Source organism: Halyomorpha halys, unplaced genomic scaffold (assembly GCF_000696795.3).
Source record: "Halyomorpha halys isolate HHAL.00 unplaced genomic scaffold, Hhal_1.1 Scaffold293.1, whole genome shotgun sequence".
Lineage (NCBI taxonomy): Eukaryota > Metazoa > Arthropoda > Insecta > Hemiptera > Pentatomidae > Halyomorpha > Halyomorpha halys.
Window position 1 is genome coordinate 940,419 of NW_027115239.1, and position 15,246 is coordinate 955,664.

The window sequence follows — 15,246 nt, forward strand, 5'->3', positions numbered from 1 at the left end:
AGAGAGAGAGAGAGAGAGAGAGAGAGAGATTATTTAATGGTTTATTTAAAAAAATAAACTTCTCTCAATGTTGTAGTAATATATAATGAAAAAAATTGATAACTGGGAATTTTTCTATTTCCAGGGTTGTCAAGCCAATAGTCAGGTTTTACTATTGCTTATTTACAATTGAAACATGTTTTCATCCTGAATAACAAATAAATAACTTTTTTAAATCGTACAAAAAAAATTTCATTTCAAAGTGGGGGGTTAAGTGAAAGTTGTGAGATAAGCGCACCTAATTAATTAGATTTTAGCTTCAGTCGTACCCCGTGAATCAGAGATGTATATATCAGTAACATTAATTAGTCTCTCCCATATTAATTAAGCATTTTATTTGTAATATTATTTATTTCTATATCCTAATTTCTTAATGCAAACATTAACAAAACTTTAAATATTTTATGAATAGCACCTGTTCATTTTGTAATTAATTTCATGGTTTTATAATATTTCAAGCTGTTCATATATTAAATATTTGGGGAAGAAAACAGTCTCCGAAAAGTTCCAATCCTATTGTTTTAATATTAATCTACACTCAATTTATGTTTCTTTCGACTAATTTCTATTAAAAGAAAAAAACGTGAATAAAAAAAATGATAAAATAAGAATCAGAATTTATTTATAATTTGAAATTTCTATATATAGCGCGTATGGAAACATCCGAGATTTAGAAGGCGTTGAGATGTTGATCTTGGCATAAACAAAGGTTTTATGAAGCGGCGCCAATGTGTAGCGTGTGTAGAATATTGTTTCAGAATAGCTTCCGCTGAATTGTCAATAATATTTCATTTCTATTAATATATTAGAAAATTAAAAAAATATAAATCAGAAATCAAAAAATTGTTTCGTAGTGTCTATCATGTTCGGTTCTGCAACCATAAAACACTTTAATGAATTAATATCTTATTAATAATTAATTAGAATAATTAATACACATTTAATAACAAAACATTTAAAATGTTTTATTGCTAAATAGTTTTAATATTAAAAATATTATATATTTTTTAATATTTATTATTTTCTATAGGTAGTGCGGTGGCACCATAAAGTTCGAATCCGGCTGGACAGAAAATTGTTTACTGTTACACTGTAGCCGTGAGTCGACTCTGTGGGTTATGGAGCCCTCCCGGGGTCCACCCAGTCTCATAAATTGGGTACCCTTAATTGGGTAAAAATCTGGCGGTCGAGCGCTATTCTGACTACATCACCTCCTTGCACAGCAGTTGGTCTAGTAACAGTACTTCCTTACAAAATACTGAACCCATGACCCTTCACTTTTATTTTAATATATTCTGTATGCATGTATTTAAATCCTATTATTCATTTAATTTTTTTTTGGTATTTATAAATTATTACTATATTTAAAATTTATTTATAACTATTTGTTAAAGGGAAAAATGTATTGGGTTGTGAGAGACAAAACAGTTAGAGTTCTAAGAAAAAAAAATATATATGTATTGCTACAAACCATGATGGGTTAGGGCAAGAAGGTGATTTGGTCAGAATTATGCTCAACAGCCGATTTTTTTCACAACTAGGGGTACCCACATTATGAGCCTGAGATCCAGAACCCACAGAATAAATAATAATCTGCCACAGCTGGACTCGAATCAGGGTCCTTGGAGCTAGTAGTACTGTGCCTTATCACTGAGCCAACTTTACATGTATATTTTAGAAATAAAAAAAAATCTTTTAATAGTTATAGTTTACTGTTAATGTAAAAACCCAATACAGTTGGGCAGTACATCCTTTTCCAATTCTGCATCTCAGATTTTAAAGGCACCATTTCATTTGCCTAACTTTGCAGAAGCAATAATTTAAAAATATACCAATGACCAATCAATAATGAATAAGAAGCATTTAAAATGTTTTTAGCTGAATAGTTTTAATATTTTGTTATTATTAAATTATACATTTCTGTATCTCCAATGTTAAAGACAACCTTCTGAATAAATAAGAAGCATTCAGTGTAATTCGATTAGTCCTTAGCGATTCAGGGATTATCTAATTTGCAGAGGACTAAATATCAAATGAATTCGAACTGGAAAACAATAGATCTTCATTAGTGCCCACAGAAGGAATATTGTCTAGTAGGAGTTGAGCAAACTAATACAGAATTATTGTCTCATATTAATTCTACCTTGAGGGAGGTTTGGTACAATTATTCGCTTATTATTATTTTATGTTTATATCAAACTCCCTAACCACTCAAACCGATTAGTTTCTAGCCTTGCTTCCTCTTTCATTCCGGACAATGCTCCGAGCCGTCTGAAAAGGAGATGGCCTCGAGACCTTATATTGTAAAAATGTTTTTAGAGTGTTACCAAATGGTTAGTTTCTCTACATGTTTGTACCATACCATTATGATCTTACTTACTTGATGTATTTTATGTACAGTTGAAAACATTAATAAATAAAAAAAAAATTGTTTATACCTACCCACTGGAGATAAAAGATTAAAATTTAACCAAAGCCAATGCCTTAAGAATTTGAATTGGTTCTTTAAAAAAGAAAAAACAATTGTTTCGTAACTAAATGATAAGTAATTTGTAATTATTGTTTTTAATTTATTACTTTTTATATTTAAAGTTGCTATCACATTCCAGGCATATACCCTCAATAAATATGTAATTTCATTTTCGAACGACTTTTAGCTTTTGGGCTTGTTTCACAAACACACAAATAATTTTTCTAGGCATTGTTATTTGAGTGCAGAAGACCTCAAACGTATATTTCCGTCGGTAAATCGAATTCGAAATTTCGCACAAACGCAATACTTTCCCTTAATATATATATATATATACCTGATATAATAACTAAAAGTAAAAATGTTTGATAAACCACTTGTTTTTTATGTTTTACCCTGCTATCCGGTCTAGTAAGCTTTTATAGAATACTTGCTATTCAATAATGATTTTGAATAATTACAATCATTAATCTGAATGAAACTTTATTATATGCGAAACCTATTCACTGTGAGTTTAGCGGGAAAGATTGTAATGGAAGGAGTAAGCTATCAGAAGAAGTGAAGCAAAAAAAAGGGATGATGAACTCCAGGGGCGTGGCCGAGTAGTTGGCAATCATCGACTGTCCTCTGTTTTAGTTCAGATTAAAGTGGTGGACATTCTTATTGACCTAAACGTAATTCTAAGCCATCCCCCATTTTTGGGTTTTATTTTGCTTCGAAATAGAAAAGGGCATTCCATAGCATGAATCCAGTACCTAGCATTTTTAGCCGTTTTTTCACTTTTTTTTTTTATTTCAAGCCGACACAATTTATTATATATTTTTCCTTTATATTCATAAACATTAAATTTAATGTAAGGTTTATGTACTTTAAAATTTAATTTAAGGCTATAGCAGGCCATCTACAAACTAACATCCGAGATAGCACCCATCAGAATTGGGAAGCCTTCGACGTCACTATCCTCCCCACCTGAGGATGAGGAGAGGGGATGGTTGCTAGGCGACCGCGACACCACCCCTCCGCCCTCAGTCATACGGTGGACACCGATCAACAGTCACTAGGTGAGTCCTCCAGAAAATATCCTTTAATAGGTTGTTAATTATTTAAAACAAAGACGGCTATTTAAAAGAAAGTATTACATCAAAACAGTATTATTATTAAAGTGCCAAATACCATTTTAAAAATATTTTTCTTTATTATCCAAGTGTCTGCTACTCATTTGAAATTGTGTTTGAGCTATCACTTTGATGTTGGGGCTATCAATAAAAATATGAATTCATGAATCAAACAAAAAGCACGAATATTATTAAAAATAATTAACATAAATTAAAAAAATATATTGGATTTTGGAATATAACTAATAGAAGAGGAATAAATTAACCTTAAATATTTTTTTTAAACTATCTAGTTAAAAATAATTACTGATTATAATATGGTCCATTAAAATTTTACAAATACTTTTTTCAAATTGTGGGCGAAGTTACAACATAGACTGTAAAAGAAAAAGTTTGAACAAATTTAGGTAAATTATCAATCATTTCTAGTCATTAAATTATTGTTGTTATGAATCCCGAATATAATCCGTCAATGTGTAATAATACTTTATTTTATAAAGGATGTGAGGAATTTCCCCGGACCACATAAATTACCGGTGTGTCGGAACATCCTAAAACTCTTAATGATATTTTATTGCGTAAGGGTATGTCTCATCATTTTACCATTGCGCTTTATATTTTAATAATAATAATTTTGTAAAATAATATGGCATTAATTTTTAAACAAAATCTATATATATTATTTAGTTTTATTCGCTAATAATAATAATAATAATAATAATGTTGAAATAAATCATCTTTCGATCTATAATCCTAAGTCGTGAATTCCAAGACTAAAAGTCATATTGGAATTCGGCGATAGTGAGCGAACGGACGTCCCTGCCAGTTGCTCATCTGAAATTAAAATTTTTATTGACAGATCTATATCCACATGCTGGAATTCGTTTCCCTCTTTCACCAGTGCCGGCCATAAAATGCTTGTAAAATGTATTATGTATAGGAACATGATCAGAAGGATAATAGCTGTTTGTCAGGCAATATAAATATATATATATACATTTATATATATTTTTCAAATTAATATTTTCATGATTTAAAAATAATAATACTGTAGATGTAACTTTAACATGATAGTTATTGTCGGTAGTAAAATTAAATGTTATAATTACATAAAAATAAGTATTATACTTATTAGTTATGAATCCGATTTAATGTATAAGTAATAATATTTTGAGTTCTATATTATTTATTTAATGAACTATAAATTGTTTTAAATAACATATTTAATTAAAAATATATACATTTCTATTACTTGTTATGTAATGATAATGTCTAATAAATATCATATATGTTTAAGATAAGTCTTCCATGAATTAGATTCTAAGGGTAGCCAGAATGTGAAGAGGAAAATGCGTTGTGATAGACCATTGTCTAAAACACAATGGCTGTTTGATCTTGCTCAAGTTGGAAAACACAACACGATATTTGATGAACAATACGATGATTCTATACTCAATACAGCTAAAACAAAACTACGTTCATTACATTATAATCCTACAATAATATGACATGACATTAAAACTCAAATGTTAATAGTTATAGCATCTATAATAATTAATAGTTATATAAGTTCTATAGCATCTCATAAAAATGTTCGCAACACAACAAAACTCGTGCATGAATGAGCTTACAAAGCATTATATGAATGGTTTATTTATTTATTTCAACCGCTTAGTAAATCCCTATGTAATTTTATTATTTGTTTTAAATATATAAACTTTTTTTCAAATTTTATTGCGTAAATTTCATTAACAAATCAATTGTACGGTTCAATTATTGTATAACTAATGGTAATAGCATAAGACGTGATTCAAACGATGAGATTAATATATACATATATAAAGGATTATTAATTCCAAGTTCTAAGTTGTTCTTTACTTGAAAAGCATTGCGGGGTAGGACGCATAATAGATTGAAAAGGGCGCGGTAGATTGTAGCTATATTGAAAAACTGGACATTTCAATTGCGTATATACTCCTACGGGATAAAAATCTGTTCAACACTGTTAACACCAATTATATTTGAACCTTCAACGAAAACAATTTTTTCTGATTATATGTAATACTTTCTTGTCTTGTTCTCTATTTTATTATGCAATAGTAAAATAATTTATGGTGTTTAATATGTGTTGAATGTAACTTCCACATGGATTGTTAGTTATTAATTTAATTTTAAACAAATAATTGATTCGCTCGTATTCTCTTAATGGAAGCTAATCCCATTAGTAAAATACCTAATGCATGCATACGTACATGTATAATGCACTAACACCTATTACATACATATTAGCCTTAATTGACTATCGATACCTGTGATATATACATAATATACATATAAATTATAAAATGATTGTAATATTTTTTTTAAGAGATTCAATCTCTGAATAAATTTGATTCCTGGAGCACTTCAGATAGATATTTCGCCAGATTATTTAGTCTTGTGAAAATGAAATTTAAAAAAGACTATTCAAAATATCAGGGAGGGTTCTCACTTTTTGACAGGTAAAGGGTGAAGTTCCACTTTATCCTTCATCGGACGTAATTTATATAGATCACGCTGCCTTATGTTTATCAGATTATCGATTTTTTAAATAAACCATCAATATTACCGATAGCGTCCTTATCCAATATATCGTTCCAGGCATAATTTATTTATTTCTTCATTACATATCCTGACCTTGTTTCTGTCGAATCATCTTTTCAGTGCATTATTATTCATATTACTTATATTCAGGGTATAGGTTACACACAGATTTCCAAAAAGTTTTCAAGTTTATATTTATTTATTCAACACCCCTGTGTGAACATTTTCTTAAGAAATATAATGTACATATATAGGTTGATTTTCTAGTTGCATTTTATGCCAGGAAATAGAAAAATTTTGTAATAATTATTTCCAATAAGTTGCGGAATCTAAGTATAAGCCAAATTCTGATTTATTTTACAAACCTGACCAATTAGATGTTTATACTAAAATCACAACTTTAAAAAAAATATTTATAAATATTAAAAAAAACCTAAACTGAGAAAATTACAAATCTGTACAGTAATTTGTATTTGTTATTCAATTATTTAATTCTTTTTTTTAAAATTAAAAATAAACTTTCGTTAAAATACTAATGTTTAGTTGTTTTTTTAAAATTCTTTTTATAATGTGAAATTATTAACCACTGTTTAATTGATCAACCGAACATGGCTAAGAAAAATGGAATCCTTATATCTTAACAAAACTGAGATTTTCATATTTAACAAAAATATTCCGAAATAGCCCAAGGTCTACGTAGATAAATTGTGTTAGGTTTTTCATTGGGGCCTACTGGGGGGTGGGAGGGGGTTAAAAATACAGTTTTTCGACCTCCGCGCAGCAGCCCCTATCTTGAAAAGAAAAATCACTGATAAATTCATTTTTTTTTTCAAACCCGGATTCCCAGCAAAAAATTACTGTCGTCAATAATGTTAGAGATAAAATTCGTCTAATAGTGTTAAAAAATAATATTTTTAGGCAAAACATATTTATTTATTAGTTGTTGGTAAGCTGATGTACATTTTGTATTAGTCATTAATTTTTACGATTGTTAATTATGAAATAAAATTATAAACCTTAAGTAATTAATTTAAAAAATATCTTTTAACGTTTTAAATGACTCAAACTCCAATATCTGTGTTATGCCATTAAAATACCAGAATGTTTTCAATTCACCTGTATCTATTTATTATACCTCTTTTATCTCTTATTTTGTTACCTCATATATCTTATTTTATTATATATCTTATTCCATTTCCTTCTACTCTAATTTAATTACATTATAGTCATTAATTTTTACGATTGTTAATTATGAAATAAAATTATAAACCTTAAGTAATTAATTTAAAAAATATCTTTTAACGTTTTAAATGACTCAAACTCCAATATCTGTGTTATGCCATTAAAATACCAGAATGTTTTCAATTCACCAGTATCTATTTATTATACCTCTTTTATCTCTTATTTTGTTACCTCATATATCTTATTTTATTATATATCTTATTCCATTTCCTTCTACTCTAATTTAATTACATTTTATTGGGTTACTGTGATATTTTTAATCAATATAATTTAAGCAATAATAATTCCATTATTAATCCTTAAATGATGTGGCCGGAGTATTCAGAGTTTCTGTTTTATTTGTTTAATATTACTATTTACGTAACCCTAAGGAGAATTGATTTATTTGATATTATTTCACATTTTACAACTATTTTAATTTAATACTGATTCATGAATTCTTTCTTTTGCTTTTAATTTTAAAAAAATGTATAGGCTTCAAATCATTCTTTTTGAAATTTATTTCGTATTATTGTTTCACGAATAGCAATCTCATTTTCATGACTTTTTACAATTTTTTTTAAACTTTATTAGTCAATAAATAATTCCTAACATCACTGAAATACATACTATATAAAATGGAAGCCTGGATTGATTTGAAATTTGTAATAATTCAATTCATAGTGACCTGAAAAAGAAGAAAATAAAATTTTATAATTTATAAAATTCAGATAATTCAACTAATAATTTACAAATGATTTACCAAAGTTATTAAACTTATTTTTTATCCTTAATTACAATCCATAGAAATTATATGTAATATTAAGAATAAGGGATATGTAACGTTAAATAATCGCAAGTTGACTATTACAATTAAGAGGAATAAGTTTAACCTCATAAGAAGGTTAATAAAAGAGTGGAGAACAGCTACATATTTTAATAAAAACATCACTTTCTTTTATCTTATTAAAATATGTAATTTATATTTTAAGCTCTTGATTTAGAGCATATGAAACATTAACACTGGAGAAGGTTTTAGACTATAATGTGTAATTGTAAATGTTATTATAACTTATAGTACTTCCAGATTTTGAATTTTCAAAATTTTAGAAACAAATTTGCAGCTAACGAAATAAACATAATCGTTACCAAATCATTGTAGTGAATCATAGATAATAAATTACTTTCCAATATCTTCCACAAAATGATTTGTTAATCCCCTTGGCGATTTTCCAGAACCAATTCTAATTATTTATAAGAGAAATCTATTTTCTATGAAGACTCCCTGAAAGCACCGAAAAGGCGGAGTTCCAGTAGAAGTTTATAAAACATTAAGATGTAAAAAGAGAAAAAAAGAAAAAAAATAATAAAAGGAAACAAAACAATCAAATATAGAGATGTATCCGCGCCTAATCCTTCTTTCCAGCGTTCTTTTTATATCTGTTCTATATTTGTCGTTCCTTCTTCATTCTCTTGCTTGATTATTCCACTATATCGTGAAATTGATGTATGCATGGACATTAATCCTTTAGAGGAATGATATTTTCAAAACATTAATTTTTATCGAGTTGAAGATAAATATAAAACGTTTTTTATTAATACTTAGAAATTAAAACATCAATAATTCTATTTTTTTAAATTCAAATTTGTATATATTTTATTGTAAACTTTGTATGTTTATTATGTTCCTTTGTACATAAGATTGCCACCATAAATCTTATTTTATTTAGCTCATTAGCTAGAGAAAAAATATCATGTGATTATTATTAAAAATATAATTCTTATTCACTTGGTTTTTTCTCCTATGCGGATAACTTTTTTCTGTCCTGGCTGTAAAGGAACCTTTTTCATAAAGTGGTATTTATCACTCTTTCTCTCTCTGAAAAAGTCCCGTAGAAGGTGTAAATGAAATATAACAAACAAGATAAATATACTCCTTTAGTAACAAAGGCAGAAAAAACAAGCTTAGATACTAAAAGAAAAATTGACCTCTCGGAACAAAAACCCGGAATAACTAATATGATAACCGATGGAAAAAAAAATATAATAATAAAAACTTATAAATATGGAGGATAAAGTCATGGATCCAACATAGAATTGAAAGTCATGTTGAATCAGATTCTAGTAAACGAAGAAAATAAAAAAAGATAAAGGCCTACCATCTAATAAAAAATATATAATGTTGGTAATATTGTTTTTTAAAAATAATATTTCACTAAGAAGTTGAACAGAAAACCATTTGAAATTACTAATTTAAAAAATCAAAACCTTAGGTTATCATCATACAAGGGATCTTTTCACCTCAATTAAAAGTTTTTATATATTGTGTCTGACTCAAGTAAACGGAGAATATTAAGAAAAATATTATGTATATAATATAAAACGACCAGGTAATTAAAAAAAAAAATTAAGTGGGTAATATTTTTTTGGAAATAATATTTCACTTGAAAGTAAACAGAGAAATTACTTTTTTAAAAAATCTTAGGTTATCATCATACATGGGATGGATCTTTTTACTTGTGTTTCAAGTAACAATGATTTTTTATCGAAAATAAGAGAATTGTTTCTCTAAAATAACAAAATGTGTTATTTAACATTAAAAAATACTTTAACATAATGCTACTAAATGTTAAATTTCACGTTGGACGTCTCTTTTAATTAAATACTGATTTATGAACTCCTTTTTTATTAATTTAAAAAAAATATTTCATAGTTTTAAAAGCTTTATTTTTACATTTTGTTTCTCATTATCGTTTCACGAATAGCAACCTCATTTTCATGACGTTTTATAAATATTTTTTTCATTTCATTAGTCAATAAATAAATTCTAACATCTCTGAATACATTTACAATATTGATTTTAAGTGACTAGAAAACAAAGAACACAAACATTAAAATATTTACTATAATTCAGAGAATTAAACTAATAATTATATAACCAATCTACAGGTTATACATCATATCATACATGGAATCTTTTTACCTGATTTTCAAGTAACAATGATTTTTGTTTTATCGAAAATAAGAGAAGTTTCCTCTAGAATAACCAAATGTGTTATTTAAAATTCAAAAATACTTTAACATAATGATAATGATTGCCAAATTTCTCATGAACCGTAAAAATGTAATCTACCATATTATACAAAGAATTGTTGTCCATAGTCTCATGCCTTGTGAAACATCGACCGACGGTCATAAATTCAATCTACTCTATTTCATTACTCTGGGAACTCCTAAATCATGCAAGATTTTGAAAATAATGTGTTTTTTTCCCTAAATTTTGAAAATATGAAGTCTTACAAAACCACAACTCGTGTAACTCAAAATCATATAAAGGATGCTTATATATCTTACCCTTAAACAGATTTTCACAGATATCAGTAATGCGATAAGAAATGTAATGGCCCTCGGCAAAAAAGGCTTTTGTATACTGTTTAGTGTATTTCTATATTAAAGAACTATTTCTGTTTGGTACATAATATACGTACTTTATATCATTATTTTGATATAAACAATAAAAATAAGTATCTATACTATAAATTTTCCTGAAAATGTACAAGAGAACGTTGTTGGAACGTTCTATTGAATACATTAGATAATTATAACTATGATTTAGAATCGTTATTTCAATCTTCCTTGTACAAAACTCGTAAACAAAATAAATATTCTACAAATACAATGTAGATTATTGGTTTAATTTTTTAGTTGGCAAAAATATAAAGTTACATATATCAATTAATCAGTTACCTGGGTTCGAATCTAGCTGTGGCAGACAATCATTATCAGTTAACTGTAGACGGTTAGTAAGTCCTATGGGTTCCACCCAACCTCATAAAGTGGGTACCCTTACTGGGTAAAAATCTGGCGGTAGAGCGTGATTCTGACCAAATCACCTCCTTGGACAACCGTTGGTTTAGTAACAGTACTTCTTTACAAAGTAGTGTACCCCTGACCCTTCTTGGGCTGTAGCGGTATTTAAATTTAATTTAATATATAAATTAATCTATCTACTAAACGGTTAGAAAAAAAATTTAGTTAAACTATAATTAAAAGATGTGCATAAAATAAACTATATAAAATAATACTAGTGATTACAGCACGACCGAAATCGTTGCTGAGTTTCTTGTCATTTCAATCTTGTATGAGGGTTCCATGTTCCACTGTCAAGATTAAGTCGTCGCTAATGGATTGCCTTCAACCAGGGAAGGTGATTCATTATCAGAGGATGCTGGAAGAAACAGTGAGATTGACTATCAAAGGTCAATGTAGTCGAGATTCTCCAATTGTCAATATAAGAAATGGATTGGGGTTAACTTCAACGGTAACTATGTTAAGAAGTATAGTTATTAAAGCAATATTGAATATTATTTAAAAAAAAAAAAGGAAATATTTTTATTTCTTGTTTTTTTTTTATTGTATAAATTTCTCTATCATATCCAATTTTTTAAAAACAATTTGTACATCTTAAATTTCTGAAGATTCTTAAATTTTGTAGAGATTTCCACTTTAAAGGTCAAATGACTTTAAAAAGCCTGAATAAATTTCTTTTATAAAGGAGAAATGTAGAAAAAGGAATCGTTAATGTATATTTATTTATATTCTGTGCTACTCCAAGGAATCGGGTTCGAGTCTGGTTGCGGCAGATAATTATTTTTTCTGTTTCGCTATAGCCGTAAGCAAGCCCTGAGGGTTCGGATGCCCTGCGGGGTCCATCCAGCCTCATGAAGTAAAAGCCTCGGTGCCATTAATTGAGTAAAAATCCGGCGGTCGAAAGGGGTTCAGAAAGGATCTCCTCCTTGCACTACCGTTGGTCTATTCACAGTCCTTCCTTACAAAGTACTGAACTCATGATTTATGAGTTCTATCATTTCAAATTTAATTATTTTTTTAAATACTATATTCGTCAAATGTATGATTTATCTGTAACCGAGATTAGATAACCACACCGAGATGTTTTAAGTCTTCTCATTGAATAAAATAATTCAACCAGCAGAACGTCCCTCCCCGTTCCAATAATCTGGCGTTAGCTGCATGATTTTAACTACCTTGATTGGACCCTGCAGCGAACCTTATAATGCCACAAGGCAATGCAAGGTAGTAGTATGGTAGTATACATTTGTCATTCTATTATGCATGTGTTTGTATGTATTGTATAAATTTAACAATAAAGGAGTTTACGAAATAAAAAATTATGCGAACTATAGCCGAAGGTGACGAATTGACATATCCAATCGTCTTCATCGAAAATAACTTCAATTCAGAAGAACAAGAAAAAACTCCGGCAATTAAGCTCTTGAAGAATACTTACAACTAAAGAAGAAATTAAAATTATAGTTTGCACTATCACATAATTTTAATTTTTCAACTTTTGCGAGAGTTATGGTCGGTTCGTTAAGTTTTCAAATTAAAAAAAAATACATTACAATTTAAAAAAAAAGCTCAATAGAGAAAATTTAAGTGTGGAAGCCGAAGTTTGTGAGTGAAAAGACTTTTAAGGTTTAACATGATTAACCAGTCGTAATAAAAACTTATGGTTATTAATAAAACATTGTATTAATTTTATTAATTTATATTCTTTAATTTTTACACTTGAATATTTGTGATCACCATACTTGAATAACTGGATTGCTGATATTCATACTTTGGACCCTCAACAATAGCTTTGTGTTGTATATTCATAATCCTAATTAAAGTCTGCATGGAGAGCTGAAACGTCAGCTTAGATAAAATAGCGTTACACAATTTTTCTTCAATTCCTAATTATGATTATTAATAAATTGTAAATATAAAATATAATAATTATAGAGATAATAATTATTAGCAAATAACAGAATAAACTGTTGACTCATATCCTATAGTGAAATAGACATTTCTGAAATCCAAAAATTGAATAGAAGTATGAACAATACGAAAAATAGAGACGTGTAATTAATATTAGGTTAATGCTTATTAGAGTTCTGTGGCAATGTAGGTAAAAGATAATAGATTCTTCTTAGCTTTTAAATCATTAAATATTTTATTTCTAATTTTAAACAAATATCATACAACATTGGTTCGTCATTGAATAATAAATATTAGAGTAAGTAGGGAGAATTGTTCTATAATATGAAAAAGTTAAAAGAAAACCACAATGTTAAGTAATTATTGTAAATATAATAAAGATAACTAGTTATTTCAATTTAAATAAAAAATGAAAAGAAATTTAATGCATATTACATTGAACCTGAAGAAACAGCGATGTTCCTGAAACGTTAGGAATTAGTGAATGAGTTCTCAATAAAAGTCAAGGAAGATATTTTTACTAAACCCACTTAGATACACAATTTTTTTAATATCATGTGGTTTATCACCGGTTAACTTAAGTAAATTATTTCATACATAATAAATAATAAGGTTTAATTTACTTAACGAATAAATTTAGTTTCAAAGCAATATATTGTCCGTAATTTAGGGGCTGGCAGTAATACATTGTCCGTAGGGAAGGGACTGAAGGGGTGAGTGTGGTGAGCCGCAGTGGTCCAGTTGAAATGATTTTAGCCTCGAAGCTGATCTCCGCTCGCCACAGCCGCTGCTCATGTTGCGATTCTGTTTCGGCCAATAGAGAATTGAGTGACCGGATCTCATTAAGCTTTTGCCAGATTTGGATCTGTTCATTCGAAGTGAGGGCCGAAGTAGGCAAGGGTCGATATTACCAGTGAATAGTGTTGTCCTAAGACAAGCTCTAAAGATAATTTTTTATAAATTATTATATTATATAATATTCATATACGTTTGTTTTATCGACATAAGATACAATTTAAAACCTTTCAAGGTTAACCTGCAGGTTTCGAACTAGTTTAAACCAGAATGCGAAGGTTTAATTTATTGATTTCAGCTAGTAACAAACGAAATTCAATGTCAGAAATAGCTTAGACTTAAAAAAAAAAAAATTATATTTGCAACGATGAAAATTCAGAATGTGAAGGTCAGTCAATATTTATTAAATTGGACTCACAATGAAATCAAATTCAACCATGACTGATCGAAATCGGAAACCTGTCATCTCAAAGTCTAAAACGAGTGAGTAAGAAAAAGCAATAATGAAAATTTAAATTTTTCTGTAGACTCGTGACTTACTTGGAAAACTCCCCTAAGAATTAATCAAAAATAACTAAACAAACGAGATAGAATTTTATTCAGGCAAACTAACAAACTATATAAAGTTTTTGTTAAAACTAATATGGGCAGTGAAACAGACTGCACTCTTCTGCTCAAAGCCGGTTCCACTATCACAGTTATACTTCGATTAGTGAAATCTCAGGTAAAATCAATGATTACCCTTGCACCAGAAATATTAATCATAAAATCTGCCGAGAAACATTACCGGCCAATGATTGGCGGTTAAACTGAGATTTAAAGCAAATCTAAGTTTAAGTAGATAACAATACAAGGAACCTTCCATCGTTCCCGTTGGATCGTTATCTAGCGAAGGTGTATTATATTTTTCTGTTTCATTTCAAATTCATTAAAATGGAATTGATTTAGATGGACGACTTGACAGACGACAAATATTTCAATGAATTAATTGCTTAGGCAATAATGAAAATAAAAGTATCCCGTCCTAAGATAAATCCTCCTCTCTCGGACAAAAATTCAAACTTCTCTAGTTCATGCTGAAACAATCTCAATGTAATTGCACTAATGAAAAAGCATAACCAATGAAACCAAAACACTTTTCCAAGTTTTCTATTTATTTTATGTAATCTTAAATTATATCATTAATTATTGTTGGCAGTTTTTAAATAATAATGAGTTGTTCCTGTGGATGAAATTTGAAAT